The sequence below is a fragment of the Podarcis erhardii genome (genome assembly GCF_964252035.2).
Source record: "Podarcis erhardii genome assembly, chromosome: 7".
In the NCBI taxonomy this organism is placed as follows: domain Eukaryota; kingdom Metazoa; phylum Chordata; class Lepidosauria; order Squamata; family Lacertidae; genus Podarcis; species Podarcis erhardii.
In genome coordinates, this window is record NC_138511.1 from 72,727,476 (window position 1) to 72,752,769 (window position 25,294).

At 44.9% G+C, this 25,294-nt stretch overlaps 1 long non-coding RNA gene across 2 annotated transcripts in view; it reads right to left on the reverse strand.

Annotated features, from left to right (window-relative positions):
* LOC309346306 overlaps nt 1–25,294 on the reverse strand; it is a 92,002-nt gene that overhangs the window by 38,791 nt on the left and 27,917 nt on the right. For both annotated transcript variants that reach the window (XR_014158588.1, XR_014158589.1), the window contains exon 2: nt 18,754–18,873. This is a non-coding gene — a long non-coding RNA (uncharacterized lncRNA). The remainder of the gene's footprint in view (nt 1–18,753; nt 18,874–25,294) is intronic.

Consider the following 25,294-nt stretch of genomic DNA (forward strand, 5'->3'; position numbering starts at 1 on the left):
CTCCGAGAGCCACTGCCAGTTCAGTGTGTACTAGACAATACTTGAGCTAGACAATGTCAGCGGGTGCAAGGCACTGTCCTATAGTTTTGTCACCATCCCTCTCTGATGTTCAGGTTCTGAGTGCAGTTGCTTATGTAGCCAAAACAGCATCACCACAAGAGAAGCAGGTATCTGCAGGCTGGGGGGGAACCTGAAGTCTGTAAAAGCATGGGGGGTGGAAATGTGGGGTGGGCTCCTTCAAACAGCCTAGAGAGGAGTGAGCATGCTCAGAAGGCAAGGAATGGCAGACCCTCCAAGTGTCCCTATTTTCCCTGATTTAGAGAAGCCATCCCAGTTTCTGATTTGATCCCGGAATGTCCCGCTTTTCCTTTGGTAAAGGTAAAGGGACCCCTGACAATTAGATCCAGTCGCGACCGACTCTGGGGTTGTGGTGCTCATCTTGCTTTATTGGCCGAGGGAGCTGGCGTACAGCTTCCGGGTCATGTGGCTAGCATGACTAAGCCGCTTCTGGCAAACCAGAGCAGCGCACAGAAACGTCGTTTACCTTCCCATTGGAGCGGTACCTATTTATCTACTTGCACTTTGACATACTTTCAAACTGCTAGGTTGGCAGGAGAAGGGACTGAGCAACGGGAGCTCACCCCGTCGTGGGGATTCGAACCGCTGACCTTCTGATCGGCAAGTCCTAGGTTCTGTGATTTAACTCACAGCGCCACCCGTGCCCCTCCCGCTTTTCCTTAGGATACACCTATTGGAGAAATATTGGAGAGCATGGAGTTATCCGACCAACCCACCCCACCCCCACCCCCGAGCTGTGTGAAGGCAATCCTGTATAGGGAAGTTTCTTTTTTTAAAAGTTTAATGTTTTATTATGTTTTTATATATGTTGGAAGCTGCCCAGATGTGTAGGGTATAAATAGTAAAATGATCGTCACGGAAAGGAACGTGCCTATTTTCATCGGAGAAATGTTGGAGGGGATGGAATGCTGAATGCTGGGCTTTTTTGTTGTTGTGCGGCAATAGAGTGGAATGGCTGGAATCCTGAACAGGGGTCACTCCATACTGCAACATTTTGTTATAGCCCCCCCCCCTTGTTTCCTAGATTTCTTCGGTGGCAGCGTGCAAAACCCTCACCGTTCCCTTGCAACGGGAGCGGCTCGGATCATCAGGGGCATCATCTCGCTCGGCCATGTGCTGTAAGCTGCACCCCAGACAAAGAGATCTTGTTCCGTCTCCTTTCTCCCTTTTCTTTCTCCCTCTTTCCTTTCTTTTGCCTTCATCTGAATGACAAAGGCTTCCAATTACAGTCCTCCCGGGGAATCAAACGGCAAGGCCTGCCGCTCACTTAGGCGGCTGGCAGATTAAGACAGATAAAAAGAGGGGGGTGAGGAGAGAGAGAGAGGGGGAAAGGGTGGGGGCACCAGGGGGCGATCTGTGCAAGAGTCCCCTTGGCTCTGTGCTGGGGTAAATTCATGCCCAGGAACAGCCCAGGCTAGTGATGGGGGCCAGGCAACATAAAGAACCACCAGCAACATTTACAAATGAAATCCAGGTGAAAATCCTCAGCTGTCTCCCCTGGGTGTCTTCGCAGCCGCCACCCCTGCCCAATTCACCCCCCCCCCCATTGCCGCTGCCACCTCCATTGTATCACTGAAGGGTCATAAATAATTCAGCCTTGCTCAAATATTTATGGAAATCAATTTCGTCCCCGGTCTTTCATTCCTCCTCTCTGAAACAACACCATGTCTCTCCCCCCTCCCACCCGCCCTCCTTCTGCATCTTGAGCCCATCAGAGACACCTAACACCCTTCCCTGCCAACCCGCCTTGGAACAGAACAGGCAAGCATTTGTCCCACTTGGCCTGCAAGCTTAGCCCAGCATCCTCAGAGATAACAGGGCCTTCGCAATAACAGGGCCTCTTGTCTCCTGGCAGACGTTTGTTCGGACATCTGCGGGCGCCAGTTATCCCAAGAGATCACCCTTTTCCCACAGATAAGAGATATTGATACAGATATCACTGGGGACGCATGCCCCCTCGCCGCAACACACCTTTCGGCTGTTTTGCAACTCGCCCCGTGTTTTGTGTGTTTTTCTCCCCAGTTTATACTGCACTTTTCCTTCCCCCCGTGTGAAGCGTAAAAGTGGCCAGCTACATTTAGCTTGTCCCAAAAGAGTTTTGGGGGGGGGTTGTCACAGCCTAAAGTTCTCAGGAAGACAGGAGTGCCTGGCGTTCTCTGGTCCATGGGGTCACGAAGAGTCGGACACGACTAAACAACTAAACAACGACGAAAGTTCTCAGAGTAAGGACATTGAAAGTAATGGTTAGCCCATTAATTTCAATGGATGAGTTTGGCTGATGTTGTCAGATGCCACCCCTGATCAATAAAACAAGCAGAGCATAGATCACAACAAAAGCCCTCAAGATGCCTTAGTCTATTATTATTATTATTATTATTATTATTATTATTATTATTATTATTATTAGCCACCCATCTGACTGGGTTGCCCCAGCCACTCTGGGGAGCTCCCAATAAAAGATTAAAAATGCAATAAAACACCAAACATTATAAACTTCCCTCTATGTGACTACATATTTTATTGCTATTGCAATTCATGTAACATCTGTTATTTCCTTGCTTGTGCACATGTCCCATTGACTTGGTCTGTGATTTTCGATACATGCATGGACTTAGGACAGAAAAGCTCTTTCCCCCCCACTCTTCCTCCCTGTGGAGAGTGTAACATGCACAACCGCCCTTTCATCCAATGGGAAATAAATCTTTCCCTCTATCAAGACTTCCCTGTTTACAGTATAGCCTTGCTCATGTTGACACAGATGTTAAGCCCTGCTGATGCTAATAGGACTTGCTTCTTAATGAGTTGTGTGTAGGACTACAGCTCTTTACCATCACATGATATTAACGGGGATCACATAGGAGGATCACATGCTGTGGAACACACACACACACACACACACACACACACACACGCCTTAATGAAATATCCTTTGTTGTCAAATATCGTCCTGGGAGTTGCATTGCTAGTTTGTATAGGCTGTTGCACTCCCTCAACAGAACTAAATTGGCTCAGTTCAACAACCTTAATTCAACTGGACTCTGAGTCCAAGGCTGTGTATGCACCATATATTCTCCCAAGCAATCCTGGGAACCAGGACCGGCCCACCCATGAGGTGTGGTGAGATGGCTGCCTCAGGCGGGAGGGTCCACAGGTGCAGCAGATCTGGCCACCAAGGTGTCAGGAAAGGTGATAGCAGCAATTGTGACACACTCTTTGGGAGTCTGGTTTTGCCACCTCCTTGGCAGCTCCCCCCATGGCGAATAGGGGGTGCTGCTGGTCTCCTTCCACCATTGTTCCCCACGTAGATCTTTATCCCCACCCCCCCACCCCGTTCCTGATGTAGATCTTCACTCACTCCTTCTTCCCTGGTGGGAGGGAGGGGGTGACATTTGGTTTGCCTCAAGCACCAAAATGTCTTGGGACAGCCCTGGGAACTGTAGATTGTAACAAGTACTAGGAACTGTAACTGTGTGAAGGGTAAATTACAGTTCCCAGTATTCTTTGGGGGAAACCGTGTGTTTAAATGTATAGTGTGTACACAAGCTGATTTTACTAGAACCCTGTTTCATACATGTCATTTTCTTCTTAATTTGAAAAGGGAAAAGGCAATTGCTTTGCATGCAGAAGGTCCCAGGTCCCGCCAGTCAGTATATGTATTTGGATTATTAATTAAATTTCTATACCACCCTTCAGCCGAGAATCACAAGGCAGTTTGTTTTCATATTGTAAAACAAATGTAAAATATGTTATTTATATTATATTATTATATTATATTATATTATATTATATTATATTATATTATATTATATTATATTATATTAATTATTATATATTATATTATATTATATTATATTATATTATATTATATTATATTATATTATATTATATTATATTATATTATATTATATTATATTATATTATATTATATTATATTATATTATATTATATTACATACCATAGTAACAAGCAAAAACAATTCCCCTACCCCCAGTTTATTTTATTTTTTTTAAAATGATATTTATTAAAGTTTTAAGTAACACATATAAACAAACAAACAAATCAAAAACAAGTATAAATTCAAACCATAATTTCTAATCCTAATTTCACCGACCTCCTCACACCTCCCCCTTCTGTATTCTAATCTCATTTATCTTATCAGCAAATCCATTCCCACATTTCCCATAGTTTTTATTAATTCTATTCTTTTTCCTTAAATCAATTCCCCTGCAAACCACTAATTTTTAAACCCATATCTTTTTAGCCTTCATTAATTTTGTAATGTTTATTAAGATAGTCTTTAAACTTCTTCCAATCTTCTTCCACTGTCTCTTTGTCCTGGTCTCGGATTCTGCCAGTCATCTCTGCCAGTCCCATGTCCCCTACCCCCAGTTTAAAAGGCCATAGATTGTTTAATTAGCCAAAGGCCTGGGAGAAAAGGAGTGTTTTTGCCTTGTGCCTGAAGATATGTAACGAAGGTGCCAGGCAAGCCTCCCCGGGGAGAGCATTCCACAAATGGGGAGCCACTGCAGAAAAGGCCCTGTTCTCATGTTGCTGCCCTCCAGACCTCTTGTGGAGGAGAAACACTAAGAAGCGCTCAGATATTGATTGCAGGGTCTGGATCAGTTCATTAGGGGAAAGGTGGTCCTTGGGGTACTGCTGTCCTGAGTCATTTTAAGACTTTATAAATTAAAACCAGCACTTTGAATTGGGCCTGGAAACTAATTAGTAGGCAGTTGGGCCAGGATTAGTGTTAATGCGCTCACACTCTTTGGCCCCATTGAGCAACCTGGTCACCAAATTCTGCAGCAGCTGAAGTTTCCAAACAGTCTTCACAAGCAGCTGTGTTGCAGTAATGGACAGAAGGGCACCACCAGGAGTGAAGCCTGCAGCTTAATCTGACAATACGTTGACAATCCTGAGTTAAATGGACCAATGGTCTCACTCAGTTTAAGACCACCTCCTATGTTCTTGCCTCCTAGAAGGTTTGTTTTGGTCACTGAGGGGATGATCTGCTCACCCTCCGCACCCATGCTCAATTATGATATAAAATCTCACCCAAACTGATTGGTCTTCATCTTCTTTACCCAGCCTGCCTTTCTTGACTCTTCATAAATTATTCAGCTTCCCTAAATATGCATAGGGGTCTCATTAACAACTAAGTTTGCTTATTTAAAACAACAGCATAATCAGACCTATGCTGTGTCTTTGTACTGAGAACCATGAAATATTCATGTGCTGGGAATCTGCATACACACTTATTGATTCTTTAAAGAACGTGTGTTTCACAGCTTGGGGGATGCATCTGGGTGTGTGTGTATGTTTTAGGCCTTCAAGATGTTGCTTGTAAGCCTGGATTTTGTTTTTAGACATCCAAGATTTTGCTCAGTAATCCCTGTAGGAAGGAAAGTCTGAATGCATTGTACAGAGATGTGGGCATGTATGAGTATGGAAAGAGAATATTTAGTAAAATATAGCCCACAGTTTCCACTGGCCCTGATTTGTAACACAAACCAAAAAAAGGTGTATTGCGGTGTCTTAAAGACCAATGGATCTGCAGAAGAATTCTGTGCAGTTCTAGGTAAACAAAAGGTAAAGGACCCCTGGGTGGCTAAGTCCAGTCAAAGGCAACTATGGGGTTCTGGCGCTCATCTTGCTTTCAGGCCGAGGAAGCCAGCGTTTGTCCACAGACAGCTTTCCGGGTTGTGTGGCTAGCAGGACTAAACCGCTTCTGGAGCAACGGAACACTGTGACGGAAGCCAGAGCACACAGAAATGCCATTTACCTTCCCACTGCAGTGATACCTATTTATCTGCTTGCACTGGTATGCTTTCAAACTGCTAGGTTGACAGAAGCTAAAACAAAGCAATAGGAGCTCACCCCGTTGCACAGATTCGAACTGCCGATCTTCTGATTGGCAAGCCCAAGAGGCTCAGTGGTTCCATACTGTGGGGTGTAGTGGTTAGTTAGAATGTCAGACTAGGACCTGGGAGACCAGGGTTCAAAATACCACTCGGCCATGAAACTCATTGGGTCACTTTGGGCCAGTCACCAACTCTCAGCCTAGAGAAAAGATACAAACGTAATAATAATTAGGCCCCAGGCCTAATTTCATGTGATTGGCAAAGAGGAGGAACCAGATGGAAGGGGTGGCCAAAAAGGAGAGGGAGGGTGGCAGAAAGAACAAAGAGGGGATGGCCCCACCCACTTTCAGTTCTGTCCCCACCCACTTTTGGCTTAGGCCCTGCCCACCGCCCAAAATATTAGCTTCAATGGAATACCGCCCTCAACTGAAAAACAGTTTTCCCGTCCCTGAAGTGTTTGTAGTGTACATAGTACATTCAGCTGTGTGCCTTCTTGCCTGAGAACGAAGAGAAATGAAGCGAGGAAGCTATTGTTCTAAAGGTTTTCCATAACCTCCTGTGTTCTAAGTGCCTGGCAGCGACTCTAAAGCAATGCCTATTTCAGCTCAAGGAGGCAGCCACAAAGCACTTCACTCCTTTCCCCCCATCCTGGTGCTGCCAGCAAGGCGCTCTGTGCTTCTGGATAAATGAATACATTCATTTCGGCGCCTTTCTTGCAAGCCCTTTGGGAGGCCTTGGAAAGGATAGGCAAATATTGTTTTAAACTTTGCATAAGTAGAAGTGGATTTCCTAGCCGGGCAAACATCAAATGACCCAGCTTCATGTTAATATATATTCGTGGGGACTTGCTGGAGTGTTTCCTTTCCTAGCTTTTAAGAGGGCTCGCTTGCCATGCTTTCATCTAGTCCTTTGCTCCATCGCTAAAGAGACGACATAGAGTAAAATTAGTTGCGCTTCAAGGTAAGGAGACCGCTTGCACATTGTCAAAAAGGAGTACGGCGATCTGCATAGAAGTTGCATACAGTATGCCAATCTGTACGCATAGATATAAATTTAGAAATCATTACTGTACTGTGATTTAAATAGAAATCCAAGGCATCTCACTATATTAGGGGAAATTGTGACCCATATACCTGCTGAATCTGCTGTCCATGTGCTCATTGCTGACAGGCACATTTTAGGCCCCCACTTTGCCTTCTTGGGGTTTTTAAAGTTTCAGCTGGCCTTAAATAAAGGACGCCTTCAAAAAGAGGACTGTCCTATGTAACGGACACACAGCCTCCCTGCTGTAATATGTTATGAATGGTTGTTCTTAACCCTGAGAGTCTTCATTATTATCAAGAGTCCTGTCCTCAGTAGTTCATTGGCTCCCTCTGTGTATAGGCAGCATGTGGCTTCACTGGCCAAATACGTGATTGATTGGCTTGGTGGTCTTTTCAGGGATGCTGTGGACATGTATGCTGCTTTTATATGTTCTGTTTGGGGTTTTCCTTCTCCCCTTTCCAGGTTAATCACACATTGGATGCAACCGTCATTCCAACTGCTTATCTCCCCCACCCATGCCCAACCGATGTAATTATATTATATTTTTTATTTATTAACATTCATATTTATTATTATCAGTAAAAACCATTTAAAACAGTTATTTTAAAAATTCAAAAAAATAACACCATTGCTAAGCTAAAAATATATTTAAACATTCTACATATCTGGAGAGGCTTGTTTAAACAGAAACGTTTTTAGCTGGCTCCGAAAAGTACACAGTGAAGATACCAGTCTGAAGGGAATTCCAAAATGTGGGTGCTGCCAGGGCCGGATTTAGGTTTGATGAGGCCCTAAGCTACTGAAGGTAATGGGGCCCTTTATATGTCCAGCTGTCCTTTGTCAACAACAAATTGTCACTTTTTTGTGTGTTGAATATATGCTATATGGTAATTTATGGACCTAATAGGTATCTAAAGCCATTTGCCAGTGTTGCTGTATGTCGGTTTTATTTTATTTGAATCACAGAATCATAGAGTGTGTTTTTTATCTTATATTTTGGAAATGTACATCCAGTTTTGTTTTGTTTTCAATTTTTGGGGCCCCCCCCCAAGAGAGTGGGGCCCTAAATTATAGCTTGTTTAGCTTATATGTGGGTGCTGCCACATTTGAATTCTTACAAATGTGGCGTATCAGATTCAGTGTAGAGGAGCTTAGGCCAACCTAATACATCCCAGACAATTTGGACTCCAGGTGGCCATGCAATTGTCACCTGAGGCTCTTGTCCATGTGTCCCTTCCATGGAAGTTCTGGAAAGTGGCAACACAAGAACAGAGTTTTTCAGTGGTGGCTCTCCACTCCTGGAATGCTCTCTCCATGGAAGCAAACTAGGCATCATCTTTATCTATTTTAAAATGTGAAGCAAAAACTTCCCTTTCCCCTTGGGCTTTTGGCCCTCAATTTGGAGGGTTTCAGGTATTTGTAGCCTCTTTTAATGTGGCATGATCTGTAAAAAGCTGCCTTTTAACTGTATAGCTGTTTTTAAATTGTGATTTGTTGCTTTATACTTTGTTTTAGTGTCTCACTGTTTTTGTAAGTGGCTTTTGGTCACTTTTGTGAAGAAAGAAACATACCGGTAACTATGATAATCATGTTGGCAGTGGCTGATGGGAGTTGTAGTCTAAAACACCTGGAGGGCACCAGGTTGGGAAAAGCTAGCATGTAAGATTTTCTGCTCATCGTATTTTTATCTTCTCCCACCCTAAAGGCCAAAAACAAAGACCAGTACAATGCAAACAAACAAACAAAAAACTCCACACCAAATAAATCCTAACGACAATATTAGAAGAACATTGAATACAGGAAAGAGTGAAATAGCTGGAACAATAGATCACCCAATCTACTGAGGACAAGGCAAGAAGCTTTAATCTAATTTTAGTTTCATAATAACGGGAGGCTGATTCAGGCAGGGCTAGTCAAAGACATTTTGGTGCCTGAGAATGAATAAGATGAACTGGAGCGGTGAAAGGGGAAGCTGCTGCTTCCTGGAGGTGATTCACTGCTTTGGAGAAGTTCATCTCTCCGTAGATCGCGCTGCTTCCAGTCATATCACAGCTTCCAGAATAAACTGCAATTAGCTCTCAGCTGTGAGTCAAATCAGCCTCCACAAAATGTCATCAAAGGGAGCAGACAGTTCAATGAAGCTTATGGACTTATTACATTTCTCTCCTGCCTTTCCTCTGAGGACCTCAAGGTTCTCCCCTTCGTTTTATCCTCACCACAACCCTGTGAGGTAGATCAGAGACAGTGACTGGCCCAAGATCACTCTCTGAGTTTCAAAGCCGAGTGGAGATTTGAACACTGGCCTCCCAAATCCTAGTCCAACATTCTAACCGCTATAGCACACCAGCTGGAACCTCTGGCTTATCATGATTTTCGGATGAACCTGGTCTGGGGTTCACCAGGATTTCTGAGGTGTGGCCAAACTTGACATCACTGACTTCCTTTTTTTATTTTATTTTATTTTATTTTATTTTATTTTATTTTATTTTATTTTATTTTATTTTATTTTTATTTTATTTTATTTTATTTTATTTTATTTTATTTTATTTTATATTTGTTTTAAAAGGGCAAGACCACTTTTGGGTGGGCAGCAATGCAGTCAATCTTATGTGGATACCATTATCTGTGACCCAATCAACAACTGGGTGAAACCACACAGTCCTGCTACTGGGAAGAGAACAGGGGTCTCCAAGCCAATGTTGGCACCCTTAACAAACAACATTCCCCAGGATTCTTTGGGAGAAGCCATGACTTTTTAAAGTGGCATGATATTTCTATAACTACATGGTGCAGACGGGGCATTACTAAAATAGGCAGCAGAGAACATTCCACAGTCTTCAGGAAGGGTCCAGACCCTCCAAGTGCCCCTAATTTCCAGAGACAGCCCTGGATTTACAGAAGCCGTCCTGGAGTCTGATTTAATCCTGTAATGTCCCGCTTTTCCTTGGGACGTCCCTATTTTCACCAGAGAAATGTTGGGAGGGCATGGAGTGATACAAGCCCCGAGCCAAGGAGATAAGTAACTATACAACTTTTGGAAGACATCTGAAGGCACCCCTGTATAGGGATGTTTTCAGTGTTTTATTATATTTTCATATATGTTGGAAGCCACCCACAGTGCCTGGGGCAACCCAGTCAGATCTACAGCGTATTATTATTATTATTATTATTATTATTATTATTATTATTATTGAATAGGAAGTCTCTATTTTCATTGGAGAAATGTTGGAGGGTATGGGGGTCTCTCTTCTATATATTACGTACGTAAGAGAAAACCTGCCACTAAACACACAGAATAATTGACCAAGCCCCACGCTGATCTTGTTCAGATGACTCAGTACAACAGTGGGACAGGAATTGACAAACAGACTCTTTTGAGTCATCCACACTTACACACACCAGTTTGCTTTTGTCCAGGCTGTTTATGTGTTGCTGATTTCCACAGGCGACAATAAACCACCTTTGAATCTGGCTATCTGCTCTGCTGAACAAACCCTCTGTTTGCACAGCAGAGAGGAAAGCTATTCGGTGTCAACAAAACTTTGAATGCAATTCCCCACCCCCACCCCACCCTACCTTCCTAGCTCATACAGTCATACCTCAGGTTGCGAACACTGCGGGTTGCACGTTTTTGGGTTATGGGCCACGCCAAACCTGGAAGTACTGGAACAGGTTACTTCTGGGTTTTGGCGCTCACGCATGCGCAGAAATACAAAATGATGTTGCACGCATGCACAGAAGCACCGAATCGCGTCACGCATGTGCACAGACGCGGCACTGCAGGTTGCGAACGTGCCTCCCGCACGGATCATGTTTGCAACCCGAGGTATGACTGTACTTTAAAATAAGAAATCTCACAGAGAAAAGTGTTGCAGAATTCATTTTGCAGCTGACAAATGTTGTAAACAAAATCTGCCCTTTTCCCCTTATCCAAGAGCCCGTATAGAGTCCTTATGTGGGCTCCCTATTGGTAGGAGAAAATAACAGAGGCCAACCAGAGAATATTGAGAAGCAAAGCAGCTAGTAAGCCTGATCTTTATTAAAGCAGTTGCAACAGGGTGCTCCCCTCACATGGAGGAGGACCCAGAACAAAGGTGTGCCTGCCCTTACATGACATGACATTTTAAATTCCCTGCCCTGGAGCTCAAGACCACCCCTCCATACATACATCACAGAAGGAGTGTAACCCAAGACCACCCCCCACAAACATCATACTTACTTCACAGAAAAGGTGGTCTACAACAGAAATTTGAATGTTGTTGTTTTTCCTGTCTGCCAGGTTTTCTGATAATGCCTTATCTGATTGCCTTTCCTGGTAGTCTGCCCATTCACTTGAAATGGTGATTACTAAATGCCAGTGACAAGGAAGGTTTTTTTCACCTCCTCCCTCCTTGCAGAGAAATATTTGGTCAGCTTGGGAGTCAAAATGGTTTCAGGACTGTCTTCCTGTGCTGCTTCAGACATGTGGATTATATATTTATGTACATGGTACTTGGTACATTTATGAACATTTATTATATACCCAAGACCTTAAAATTCTTATTACACAAACACCCAACCTAGAGCTCCATTTCTGCTCCAGCAATGCTCTTGTGCTTTAAGACAGGCAAAGGTTCACAACTGTGGCATTCCCACCTGTGCTGTTCTTAACTGTATACTCTGCCCACCTCAAACCACCCTCAAATTTTATTAATAGGGATATCCGTTTCCATAATGATAAGTTTACTATTTATACTCCACACTTCTTACTGGGTTGCCCCAGCCACTCTGGGCTGCTTCCAACATATATAAATACATAATAAAACATTAAACATTTTTTTTAAAAAAAAAAAATCCCTATAAAGTGGTACCTCCGGTTACAAACTTAATCCGTTCCAGAGGTCCATTTGTAAGCCAAAACTGCTAGTAACACAAGGTTCCACTGTACAGGATTGCCTTCAGACAGCTCGGTGGTCAGATAACTCCCTACCATCCAACATCTCTCCAATGAAAATAGGGAGGTCCTAAGGAAAAGTGGGACATTCCGGGATCAAATCAGAAACCGGGATGGCTTCTCTAAATCAGGGACGTCCCTGGAGAATAGGGACACTTGGAGGGTCTGGTAGAGGCAGGGCCGGCCTGTGCATGAGGCAGACTGAGGCAGCTGTTTCCAGTGGTGAAATCCAAGGGATGCTCCTGCGGGTGGCCTACAGAGAAGCAGCAGTGGCAGGTTCAGGCGATATCTTGTGAGAGCCCCGAAATTACACAGAGGCCTTGCATGACCTTCCCAAGATGTCAGTAACCATGTATAGGACAGCACCTTCCCATTTTGCCTCGGGCAGTGAAATAGGACAGGCCACCCCTGTCTACACTGCTAGAGCCCAAAGTACCAGAGAGTTCTTATTAAGAATCCCTTCCGCTGATCCACACCGAGGCAACTGGCCTGACAGGCTGCCATCGGGTGACGATACAGAGTCTGTAAGAAGTTCCCTTTGAATGAAATCAGAAGTGGATACTTTCTGGAATAGCCATCAAACTCATCCCACTCGTAACGGAAACACGTGTGGTCAAACCACTTTCTGACACTCACGTTTATCACGAGAGAGAACGTGTGCAATCGCTGAACGTGGGCCTTCCCTTCCCGTTTTTCTTCAAGGTGATTTGTGGAGAGACAGGATTGGGAAGAATATTTCTCACAGGATGGGCGCGTTTGACTGTAATTGCAGGGTCCGTATGACTTTCTGTCAGGGATCCAAACCGCCGCCTTTGCTCAACACCATCCCAGTAATGATGCCTGCCTGTCTCCCTGAGGCCTGAAATATTTGTGGCATGACAGAGCCGAATTCAACCTTTGGACCTAAACAAGAAGGTGAGGATCGGCAGCTTTCTTGGGAAAGCTGTTCAGACAGGCCCTTTTACACCATGGTCTTCTTCAAATACCCAGAGGTGCTGTTAGGTAATGTTTGACTCTCTAGATTTAAGGATAGGAACGAGGAGTGATGGGCAAGGCACAGGGTTAGACAATGAAGTGTATTACTTCACCTGAAGAGGTGTAAGCCAGCCCTGTTTTATTGGGGGGGGAGGCTTTGTGCTCATTCTGCTGAGTGGACCCCCCAGGTGCCTGCCCCAAAGCCTTGCCCTGATGCCACCCCCTCTGGTCACTCCGTTGTCCTAGGCATAGAGAATCTTCAATGGTCACCCCTCCACTATTTTAATCTTTGATTACCTTTTAAAATCTTGCAATCGTAATCCATTTCACAACTTGGATACATGATTGGCATGTGCAGTTTGTTTATGTCAGAGAAGATGATACATTTGAAGGCATGGCAATCACACACACAGGCAGGTTTTTGTGGAATGGGCACTGTTTATATCGTTGTCTAGAGATAGATAAACCAGTTTATTTCCACAATAATTTCACCCACAATCCTGTTCCATTTCTGCATGAATCATTTTTTTAATGCATATCTTATCTCAAATTACATATTGAAACGAGTGTTCTTTTCCTTTGATGCATTCAAACCACCAGGAACTGTGCCACAACTTTGAGAGAAGTGATGCTCCTCCAGGCAGTGATACAGGGAATGTGAAAACTAGGAGATAAGCAAATCCTTCTCCACACTGTAAAATGCAGGAGTGGGTGGCTCTAAACCACTGAGCCTCTTGGGCTTGCCAATCGGAAGGTTGGCGGTTCAAATCCACCTGACGGGGTGAGCTCCCATTACTCGGTCCCTGCTCCTGCCAACCTAGCAGTTTGAAAGCATACCAATGCAAGTAGATAAATAGGTACTGCTGTGGCGGGAAGGTAAATAATAATAATAATAATAATAATAATAATAATAATAATAATAATAATTTATTTATACCCCGCCCATCTGGCTGGGCTTCCCCAGCCACTCTGGGCAGCTTCCAGAAAAATATTAAAATACTGTAATACATCAGACATTAAAAGCTTCCCTAAATGGTGTTTCCGTGCGCTTTGGCATTCATCACAATGTCCTGTTAAGCCAGAAGATGTTTAGTCATGCTGGCCACATGACCCAGAAAGCTGTCTGTGGACAAACGCCACCTTCCTCAGCCTGAAGCGAGATGAGCACCACAACCCCATAGTCACCTTTGACTGGACTTAACCATCCAGGAGTCCTTTACATTTAAATGACATTTATACCCTTTAAGTGTCATGATTTCCTGGGAAATGCAGTTTACCTCTCACAGAGCTACAGTTCCTAGCATCCTTAGCAAGCCACAGTTCCCAAGATATTTTGGTGGGAAGCCACGTCTGTTCAAGCGGAACTAGGTTGTTTTAAATCTATGGTGTGCATGTAACCTAAATTTCAATCCTCACCCTGGCTCCAAAGGTGTGGAGTGGGACATTTCACATCGGAATTTGCAAAGACCCCATTCCTGAGGCACCCCTAAAAAAATTCCCACGAATTGGAGGGAAACCCCCACCAATAGAAACAGAATGTTAACTGGGCACCTCAGGTCAGTGTGCATCACACGCCATGCCCCACAAAAGCTAAATGCGACCTTCATTTTCAGAGGCAGAACTTCATTCTAGGCCAGTTGTTGGGGGACAGGAGCAAGTGCAGTCTGTTGCCTTTGTGCCCCACTTATGGGCTTCCCAGAGGCATCTGATTACCTGCTGTGGGAAAGAAGATCCTGGATTACATGGAGCTTTGATCTGATCCAGCTGAGCTCTTCTTACCTTCTTATGCCTCAGCCACCACTTTTCTCACAAAAAGCCTCAGTGTAGTGAACTGAATTCACACTCAATTTTTAATCATATCAGGGACGGTTCTTACTTTCCAATATAGCACTTTTAGGTACCTGAAACAGTACTATTGTGTGTGTTTTATTTGCGACTAATTCGACCTCTTCCATCCCAGTTAGAAGAAGAAGAGAAGAGTTTGGATTTGATATCCCGCCTTTCACTCCCCTTCAGGAGTCTCAAAGCGGCTAACATTCTCCTTTCCCTTCCTCCCCCACAACAAACACTCTGTGGGGTGAGTGGGGCTGAGAGACTTCAAAGAAGTGTGACTGGCCCAAGGTCACCCAGCAGCTGCATGTGGAGGAGCAGGGAAGCGAACCCGGTTACCCAGATTACAAGACTACCGCTCTTAACCACTACACCACACTGGCACTTAGCCATGCATCTGCTGTTGATGGGATGCTCAGAAGGCCAATTAGTAATGTACCCCAATTATTTGCTCAAATCTCTCCCTACATTATATGTGCAAAGATTGTAAATTTATACTTCTTTGCTTTGGTCACATTGGCGGATGTTAGGTACTAACCTTGGATCCTAGAACAATAAGCAAGTAGGATCCTAGAATGCAACAACTGATTGGCTTGCAGGAGAAGATCAATCAGGCTCCAGGAAGAAGTTAATCAGCCTATTAGGCTGCTAGGATCCTAGAATGCAACAACTGACTGGCCTGCAGGAAAAGACTGATCAGGCTTCAGGAGGGAAGCAGAATCAGTCAATCAGATGGGACTCATTGTGTAAAAGCCTGAGGTTTGGGGGGCAATTCAGTCACTGTTTTACAAGCTGCAATAAAGAGCATGAAATCACTACAGGACTCTGAGTATATTTCAATGGAGTTTCTCTGTTGTTTGGACAGGCTTCACCTGTTCAGTAGCTACTTTAAAATGCAAAGAAATTGTGGGAGGTTCAATCACAGATCTCGCACATCCCATATGTTTGTGGTCTGATATGCTAAGGCAGGCACCCCCAAACTTGGCCCTCCAGATGTTTTGGGACTACAACTCCCACCATCCCTAGCTAACAAGACCAGTGGTCAGGGATGATGGGAGTTGTAGTCCCAAAACATCTGGAGGGCCGAGTTTGGGGGTGCCTGTGCTAAGGACTCTAGCAAGATCTCACTCGGACTGTTAGGTTATAATCTGGAAACTGATAGGTTTCTGGAAAGGTATCAGTCTACAATTGACACCAAGCTTCCCTTACCTGGTGCCCTCCTAATGTTGTCAGACTACAACTCCCAGCAGCCCTAACCATTAGGCAAGCTGGGTGGGGCTGATGGGATTTCAACATAAAACATCTGGAGGACACCACTTGAGGGAAGGCTGATTTGGGGTCCCTCCAGACTGCCGTTTTATTGCATGTGTGCTCTGCAAAAAGTTCTGTCCTGACACAATGCTAGTACAGTAGTACCTCAGGTTACATACGCTTCAGGTTACAGACTCCGCTAACCCAGAAATAGTGCTTCAGGTTAAGAACTTTGCTTCAGGATGAGAACAGAAATTGGGCTCCGGTGGCACGGTAGCAGCTGGAGGCCCCATTAGCTAAAGTGGTGCTTCAGGTTAAGAACAGTTTCAGGTTAAGTATGGACCTCCGGAACAAATTAAGTACTTAACCTGAGGTACCACTGTACATTAGTGGCAGATTTATTCTGCTTTAGTTTGCTCTGTGACGCTCCCCCAATGCTACCGCATAATTGCTGTCTGGAGGGGATAGAGAACAATGAAAGCAGGACAAAAATAAACCAGAATGTTTGCGGTATTAAAAGTTACAGGATTTCAGCAAAGAGTTACAGGTTACGCGCTGATTGAAAGTAGTGTGACCAGCCCAAAACTTTTGCAGCACCAACAGTATTGTAAGCAGGACCGTGCAGGACCACCCCAATAGCATCATGAGCATAAATCATCATAAATGCACAAAGAAAAGGATGTCAGGGGGGAAAACAAGTGGGCTGCAGTACATTAGACAACAGGTAGGCAACTTCTATGATTAATTGCCCCTCCGTGGCTGCTTCATCTTCAGCTACAACACAGAATTTAAAATGTAGAACAAATCTTTCTACTGCAACCTGGCATCTGAGCGCCATGGGCCATGTATTGTATGTAGTTCAACAACATTTGGAGAGCCAAAGGTTACCCACACCTGGTCTAAAGGCACCTTGTTAAAGCTCACCTGGAATGGATCTGGTCAGGGATGGAATGAATAGCTATGTGGAAATCACACATATGCTGCCTTGGGTTCCACAATGGAAGAAAAGGTTGGATATATAAATGCAACAATTGCTTGAAGAAGCTATGCTTGTGAAACAAGCCTTAATTCTGAAACCTTAATCTGATGTTCCTAGTGATGGAAGAGACCTGTCTGAATGTTTCATCTGCTTTTTTGGGCTTTTTTATCCTACCCTTCCTCCAAGGAGCTCATGGCAGGACATATGCTCTTCTCCCTTTTATGTTCACAACAACCCTGTGAGGGCCAAGAGATGGTGACTGATCCATGGCCTCCCAGTAAGCTTCATGGCTGAGCCAGAGATCTTAACCCTGGCAGTAAGCTTCATGGCTGAGCCAGGGATCTTAACCCTGGAGTGTTTATTATAGCCATGTTAGGCCTTGCAAAATGAGAGCTGGTGGTGGAGCAAAGGTACAGTATGTCAGGGTCAAAAGTATGACTTAAATAGTGAAAAGAAGAAGAGGCGATGGTGTCACCTTCACTGGCTTGCGTTGCTTAATCTCTAACTTGTTTCTAGCGTGAGTTAAGAGCATTTTCCTGGTAGGGCAGAGGCTTTCTGAAGGAAAGGAGGGGAATTTGGACAGGAAACCCAGTCAATGGAATCCTGATTCATTCTTGCAACTTGCCAATAGTTCACCTGAGGAACGTGCCCAGAGGTCACCATCCCTTTATCAGCCCTTCAACAAAAAACAGGCTACAGTCATACCTCATGTTACGTCCGCTTCATGTTACGTTCTTTCAGGTTACGTCCCATGGCGACCCAGAAGTACTGGAAAGGGTTACTTCCGGGTTTCACCGCTCGCGCATGCGCAGAAGTGGCAAATCGCAACCTGTGCGTGCACAGATGTGCCGCTGCAGGTTGTGCTCTTTTCATGTTACAAACGGGCCTCCAGAATGGATCCTGTTTGCAACCAGAGGTACCACTGTATTTTGTTGTCCTCACTAACAACTAGGCATGACAAACCAGGGTAGGACCCGTACCACTGGATCCTAGTTACAAGAAAGGAGATTTTGACTAAACCTCAGGAAGAACTTTCAACAGTCTTCAACAGTCGAACGGTCTCTCTTGGGCGGTTGTGGACTCTCCTTCATTGGAAGTTTTTAAGCAGAGGTTGGATGGCCATCAGTCATGGATGATTTAGCCAAGATTCCTGCATTGCAAGGGCTTGGACCAGATGTCCCTTCCAACTCTACAATTCTATAGTTCCACGTATCAAAGCAGCGTACAGCCATTTCAAACAATCAGATTTCATTGACAGAGTAAGGCAAGAATAAATAACCAAAAGTTCAGTCTGCTAGGTCAGCTCCATCTCTGGAGAAAATACCCGGCAGCATAAAATATGTCACTAACAGAGAGCTATGGTGGTCAAGCTCTCTAACTACCACTAGTAAAATGTTGGGAGACTGTTGCAGTGTTCACTGGCGTAAGCATTCACTGTGCTTCAGAGAAGCCAACATAGGTAGAAGTAGAATTATGTTTGCCTTCACATACAAAAACAACAGCAGGGTTTGCATTGCTTTAATAACAAATAATAGGTTAATTGTAGCATATGCTTTCCTTGACTGCAGCCCAGTTCACTAGATAGATGCATGAAGTTTTAATCCTTAATTGGCAGGATATATTATAGGGGTTTGGGGGTTAGGATGTAATCTAGTGGCAATGAAATGCAAGTACAGTAGTACAGTCAATAACAGCTCTGTGTATGTTAATATAATATAACTATTCACAACAGCAGTGATTGATTATTGATGTATTTATTTATTTTAATTCTGCATTGAGGCTTCAATCCTATATACACTCACCTGAGAAGCCCCACCGAACACAATGAGACTCAGTTCTGTGTAGACATGTCTAGGGTTGTGCTGCAAAACCATTTGTAAACCACCCTTCCTCCACAAAGGTACCAGGGCGGTGAACAAAAACTGAAACGAAAACAATCAAAGCACAATACAATTAGCAATAAAAACAACAACATTATCATAGTAAAGAACAAAAGGAGACAGGTCAAACCAGCAGAACAGTCTAAATACTAATCAACTTTAAAATGCCTTGGTGGATAAATGGGTTTTGACCTGGCAAGCAGCCATAACACAGTCATCTCAGTTTTACTATAGTCATTAACACTTGTTTTGGAACAGGAGACTGTTATTGTCATTTGAGCCCAACCTACCTGAACCAAACTTATTAATTTGTTTTCATATACAAATTTCTGGATGTATGCATGTCTCAGGGAGATGCATGGAGAGTGGCAAAGTGCCTGAGCGCATGCTTGTCCTGGCTCCCACTAGACCAAGCATGTCCAACAGGTAGATTGCGATTTGGTTTTCCTAAAAAAAGCTCAACAATTTTGGGTAGATCACTGGCAGTCTTTTTACGACAGTGGGTAGATCACTGCCAGTTTTTTTATACTGTGAGTAGATCACAGTCTATTGGGAGTTGGACGTCCCTGCACTAGACGAAGAACTTGGATTGCAGTTTCTTCCCATATATTTAATGCTCAGATCAGTGCAATACATAGGCAAAACACAGTTCAAAGGTACAGCAGGTGCTACATATGGCTATGCAAGCAAAAACAATGATATAACAACAACAACCCTACAAACCCATTATAAAATAAGGAAAGGAGCTGGCACAGCTTAAGATGGCAAGTGGTTCTCATCCTGAGCCTGGGAAACCAACCTAGCACTTCTCTGAGAAGGCTGGACCAGCCTTGTCTGTTCATGCCTTCATTGGCATCTGCATGACCTAGGCGATGGAGGAAGGCAGGGTAACAACACACACCCTGGAGAGGCAGGACTGGACATGGTTTCTGATCCCTCTAGAGGTGGCAGCCCACTGGATCTCTCCCCAGAGTCATCTACGTGGGGCTACCTTTGAAGGTGACTTGGAAACTACAACCTTGGCCCAATATGCCTGAAGGAGCGTCTTCACACCCATCGTTCTGCCCGGACACTGAGGTCCAGCTCCGAGGGCCTTCTGGCTGTTCCCTCACTGCAAGAAGTGAGGTTACAGGGAACCAGGCAGAGGGCCTTCTTGGTAGTGGCACCCACCCTGTGGAACACCCTCCCATCAGAAGTCAAGGAAATAAACAACTGTCTGACTTTTAGAAGACATCTGAAGGCAGCCCTGTTTAGGGAAGTTTTTAATGTTTGATGTTTTACCGTGTTTTTAATATTCTGTTGGGAGCCGCCCAGAGTGGTTAGGGAAACTCAGCCAGATGGGCGGGGTATAAATAATAAAGTTGTTGTTGTTGCTGCTGCTGCTGCTGCTGCTGCTGCTGCTGCTGCTGCTGCTGCTACTGCTACTGCCAGGGACGCGGACTTATAAAAAATATTGGGGGGGCCCGGGAAAGCTCATGAATAATAAATAAGCTCATGAATATGCAAATAAAGTGGCGCCGCCTCCTCGTGAGCGAATAGGGGAGAGCGTGCTGCGCCTATTAATCAGCTCCAAAGGAAATTGGGTGGAGCTTTTGCTCGGGAGGGAGGGCAGGAGGCATGCAGCCCGCCCCTCCCTGTGCATTTTGGGCTGGGGGAGGGGCGGCGATGGCGCTCTGCTGGAGGGGCGCCGGAGATTATTGGGGGGGCGGAGCCCCCCCAAACGAATTTTTGAGGGGGCTCGGGCCCCCTCAAGCCCCATGGAGTCGGCGCCTATGGCTACTGCTGCTGCTGCTGTTGTTATCTGTCAGGCACTCCTCTGTCCTATCCCGGCCAGCTCCCCACACCTCAGGACCCATGACAACACATTGCAGAAACTCGCAGAGTCAAACCACATATCTCTAGTTAAATTATTTCCAGCAGTACCACAGGGATGGAGCCATGCCTGAAACTTTGCAGAGTACCTGGCAGTCAGAGCAGACAATAGTGACCCAGGTGGAGAAATTGTGTCCCTGTGTCCAACTCCAGCAGCGGGTTTGCTGATTTACTTTCTACAGATCTGTATTGCAAGGCACAGGAGATGCCACCAGTGGTCTGACTCAGAACGAAGGCAGCTTTATAACAAATTGCTGTGTGTGTACACATCCCAATGGCAGCTTCCTGTGATCTCAGCTGGGCACTGCATCACACAACCAAGTGCTCATTACAAGAAAGCGTCCTTTTGCCTTGATATACCAGTGAACACACCATAGGAAGTCAGTGTGGAGTTTGCAGACTTTAGCATGGACTGGCAAGCTTTGGGATCAGAATCTCTGGCACGTACCCACAAAAATGTTAGAGCTATCAGGGTGTGCCCAGAATAGTAAAGTTATTGGGGAATACATTGTTTTGAAATCTCAATGCAGAAGACAAGGCAGCCTTTCAAACCCTTAACATTCTCAGCTATGTTGGGGCCCTGGGTGATTGCATTTCCTAGTGATTTGCAAAATAACAGAGGGCTGTGTCTGCCGAAGGCAACAGGAATGTGCTCGGATGCTCAGCTAAGATCTCCAGCTGTGTGTTTTCCAAAGCACATTCCTCCCACCAAGATCACCTTCCCATTACAGCCTCCCAATGTGGCACCCTCTTCAGATGATGGCACCCTCTGTGAAAAGCAGTACATCACACCATCTCTTTCTTAGCCAGTGCCCATAAATCTATTTGCCTATTTAACCATCCATCCAGTCACCATTGGCATAGGATACATGACACAGTTCCATGGGTAAGACAGATAGGTCCCTGCCACAAGGATCAAACAAATCTTAAGATCATCACATTTTAGAGTTGGGGCCTTGGCGGTCTTCTAATCTGACTCCCAGTAAAATGCAGGGAGCTTCCAACTACAGCAAGGATGGGGAACCTCTGGATGTTGTTGGACTACAATTCCCATCAGCTGCAGGCCGAACGGTGAATGGCGTGGGATGATGTAGTTCAGCAGCATCTGGAGGGCCAAAGATTCCTCAGCCCTGTCCTAACATTTAGCCAAAATCTGCTTCCCCACAGCTGATTGGCAGCTTAAAAAGCCAATGCAATTCTGGGCTGCATCAATAGGAGTATAGCATCTAGATCAAGGGAAGTAATAGTGCCACTGTATTCTGCTCTGGTCAGACCTCACCTGGAGTACTGTGTCCAGTTCTGGGCACCACAGTTCAAGAAGGACACTGACAAACTGGAACGTGTCCAGAGGAGGGCAACCAAAATGGTCAAAGGCCTGGAAACGATGCCTTATGAGGAACGGCTAAGGGAGCTGGGCATGTTTAGCCTGGAGAAGAGGAGGTTAAGGGGTGATATGATAGCCATGTTCAAATATATAAAAGGATGTCACATAGAAGAGGGAGAAAGGTTGTTTTCTGCTGCTCCAGAGAAGCGGACACGGAGCAATGGTTCCAAACTACAAGAAAAAAGATTCCACCTAAACATTAGGAAGAACTTCCTGACAGTAAGAGCTGTTCGACAGTGGAATTTGCTGCCAAGGAGTGTGTTGGAGTCTCCTTCTTTGGAGGTCTTTAAGCAGAGGCTTGACAACCATATGTCAGGAGTGCTCTGATGGTGTTTCCTGCTTGGCAGGGGGTTGGACTCGATGGCCCTTGTGGTCTCTTCCAACTCTATGATTCTATGATTTCTTATTGACCAGTTTCTTACATTTATACACCACCTTTTCCTCTAAGGTGCTCCAGGCGATGTGAAGGGCTCTCCCGCTCCTCAATATCCTCAGCTTAGGCTGAGAGGCAATCATCTGCCCAAGATCACCCTGTGAGCCTCTTCAGGGCTGCTATATGTCCAGAATTTCCTGAAAATGTCCTTGATTTGTCAGTCGAATTTGGGCGTATGTTTTCTGACCACATTTTCACTTTCTGAAATTTTCTGACCACATTTTCACTTTATGAAATATGGCAACCCTAGCTTCTTGGCCAAGTGAGGATTTGAAGGTCTCCCAAGTCCTAATCTCACACCTTAACCACCACACCACACTAGCTTTCAGTTTCCACCCGCAACAAAAAGGGAATGGGAGTGGGAGGGAGGAAAAGAAGGAGGGAAAGGTGGTGAGGGAGAACGAATGTGGGGGAAATATATGTCAGGGATGGCCAACAGGTAGATTGCGATCTACTGGTAGATCGTGGCATGCCTGTGGTAGATCGTGGTAGATTATGGGACCCCTTCCACCACCCCCAGAAAACAACTTTGAGCTCCCCAAAAAAGTTCAACAACTTTGACTTCTCCGAAAAAGCTCAACAAATCTGACTTTCCTCCCAAAGCTCAACAACTTTGATTTCCCAAAATAAAAGCTCAACAACTTTAACTTTCTAAAAAAAGCCCAACAACTTTGGTCAATCCAGTGGGTGGATCACTGCCAGCTTTTTTATAGCGGGAATAGATCGCAGTTGCACAAGCCTGATATATGTCTTTAAAGCTTGATCACATTTGGAAAAGTGGGTTATAAGAATGTTTCAGTAAATAATAAAGTTGACTTTGAAGGTTTTGAACTCCACCCTTATTGGTTTTTAATGTTTTGTGTTCTGTTACAGGTTAAAACCAGCCTTCCCTAACCCAGCACCCTCTAGATGTTCTGGACCATTGTCCCTGGTCATTGGGCATGCTGGCTGAGACTGATGGTTTTGTAATCCAAAGTATCTGGGCAGCACCAGCTTGGAGAAGTCTGGTTTAAATTGATTTTTTGTGCTTTCTTTTTCTTTCCTGTTTTGTAAACTACCTTGGAGTTCCTTGTTAGGGCAGAAAGGAGGTAGGAAATTGGTTCTTACAAAGGGCAATGGACACAAGCAGTGTTATGTCTCAGTCATACACGTGCATCTAGCGAAACTACTCTTGTCTAGCTCTCCTCCCCAGAATGTCTTCTGTCCTGTTAGTCCAGTATAAAGCCTGGGATGGGCTGGCCTGCAATTAAACTGGAATACTTCTAGCAAGGATGGAGGAATGTGTCTACTCAAAGCTTGCATCTACCCGTGCAGCAGAGTGATGTGGAAATGAGAAGGCAGAATGGATTGCGCCAATTCAGATTGCAGATGGAGGATTGTTTTCTTGTATCTTAAATGCTTGCCTGTGGGAAAACTCACTGCAAGGAGAAAAAATGCACAAGGTGAAAGCTGGGACTGTTTGTTCTGATATGCTTGTTTGGTGTGCTTTTTTACCTGTAGGGTTTTTTTTGTTGTTGTTCTTTTTAAAAAATGGGAGAATATTGAAAAATTATGGGAGCATCCACACCATAGATTTAAAGCACTCTTCAACAACTAACAGTATGACTTCCCACAAAGAATCCTGGGAACCTTAGTTTGTCGTGTGTGCTGACCTCACAGAGCTACACTTCCCAGCACCCCTCGCAAAGTATATTTCCATGTATATTGTTTCCAAGTAGTGTAACAGTGCTTTAAATGTACATTGTGGTGTAGCTGCGAGCTGTATCACCCACCTGCAGTCTGAAGTGACACAGTCCATGTGTGTAGGCTAGGACAAAGATACCGCAAAGAAGGGATTCTGCAAGATCTGGTGTTCTGCACCTGGTTAGAACAGGTGTGGAGACCCTTTGGCCCTTGAGAAATTGCTAAACTACAACTCCCATCAGCCCCAGCCAGCATGGCCAATGGTGAGGGGAGTTGTAGTTTGTTCAGCAAATGTCTGGCAGTCCAAAGGTTTCCTTTACCTGGGTTGGAGTGCCAGACAGTTCAAATCATCATTCAGCCTTGAAGGTCTCTTTGGACAACTTTACGCCCATCTGCCTAACCTCAGGATTGTTTGAGGATAAAATCTGGGGAGGGAGGGAAAACCATGCACCCCACCTTGAGATTTTTTGGAGGAAAGGCAGGATAGATATTTATTTATTTATTTATTTATTTATTTATTTATTTATTTATACATACCCACTCTGGGCGGCTTCCAACAGAATATTAAAATACAATAACCTATTAAACATTAAAAGCTTCCCTAAACAGGGCTGCCTTCAGATGTCTTCTGAAAGTCTGGTAGTTGTTTTTCTCTTTGACATCTGGTGGGAGGGCGTTCCACAGGGCGGGTGCCACTACCGAGACTACCGAGAAGGCCCTCTGCCTGGTTCCCTGTAACTTGGCTTCTCGCAGCGAGGGAATCACCAGGAGGCCCTTGGCACTGGACCTCAGTGTCTGGGCAGAACGATGGGGGTGGAGACGCTCCTTCAGATATAGTGGGCCAAGGCCATTTAGGGCTTTAAAGGTCAGCACCAACACTTTGAATTGTGCTCAGAAACGTATTGGGAGCCAGTGTAGGTCTTTCAAGACAGGTGTTATATGGCAGGGGCGCCGACTTATAAAAAATATGGGGGGGGGGCGGGGGCCCATACCAACTTATAAAAAATATTGGGGGGGCCCAAGACCTCCAAACCGCTGCTGCTGGGGGAACGAAAGGGGCGAGCCCCGGGCTGCCCCGACCTTAAGTGAAC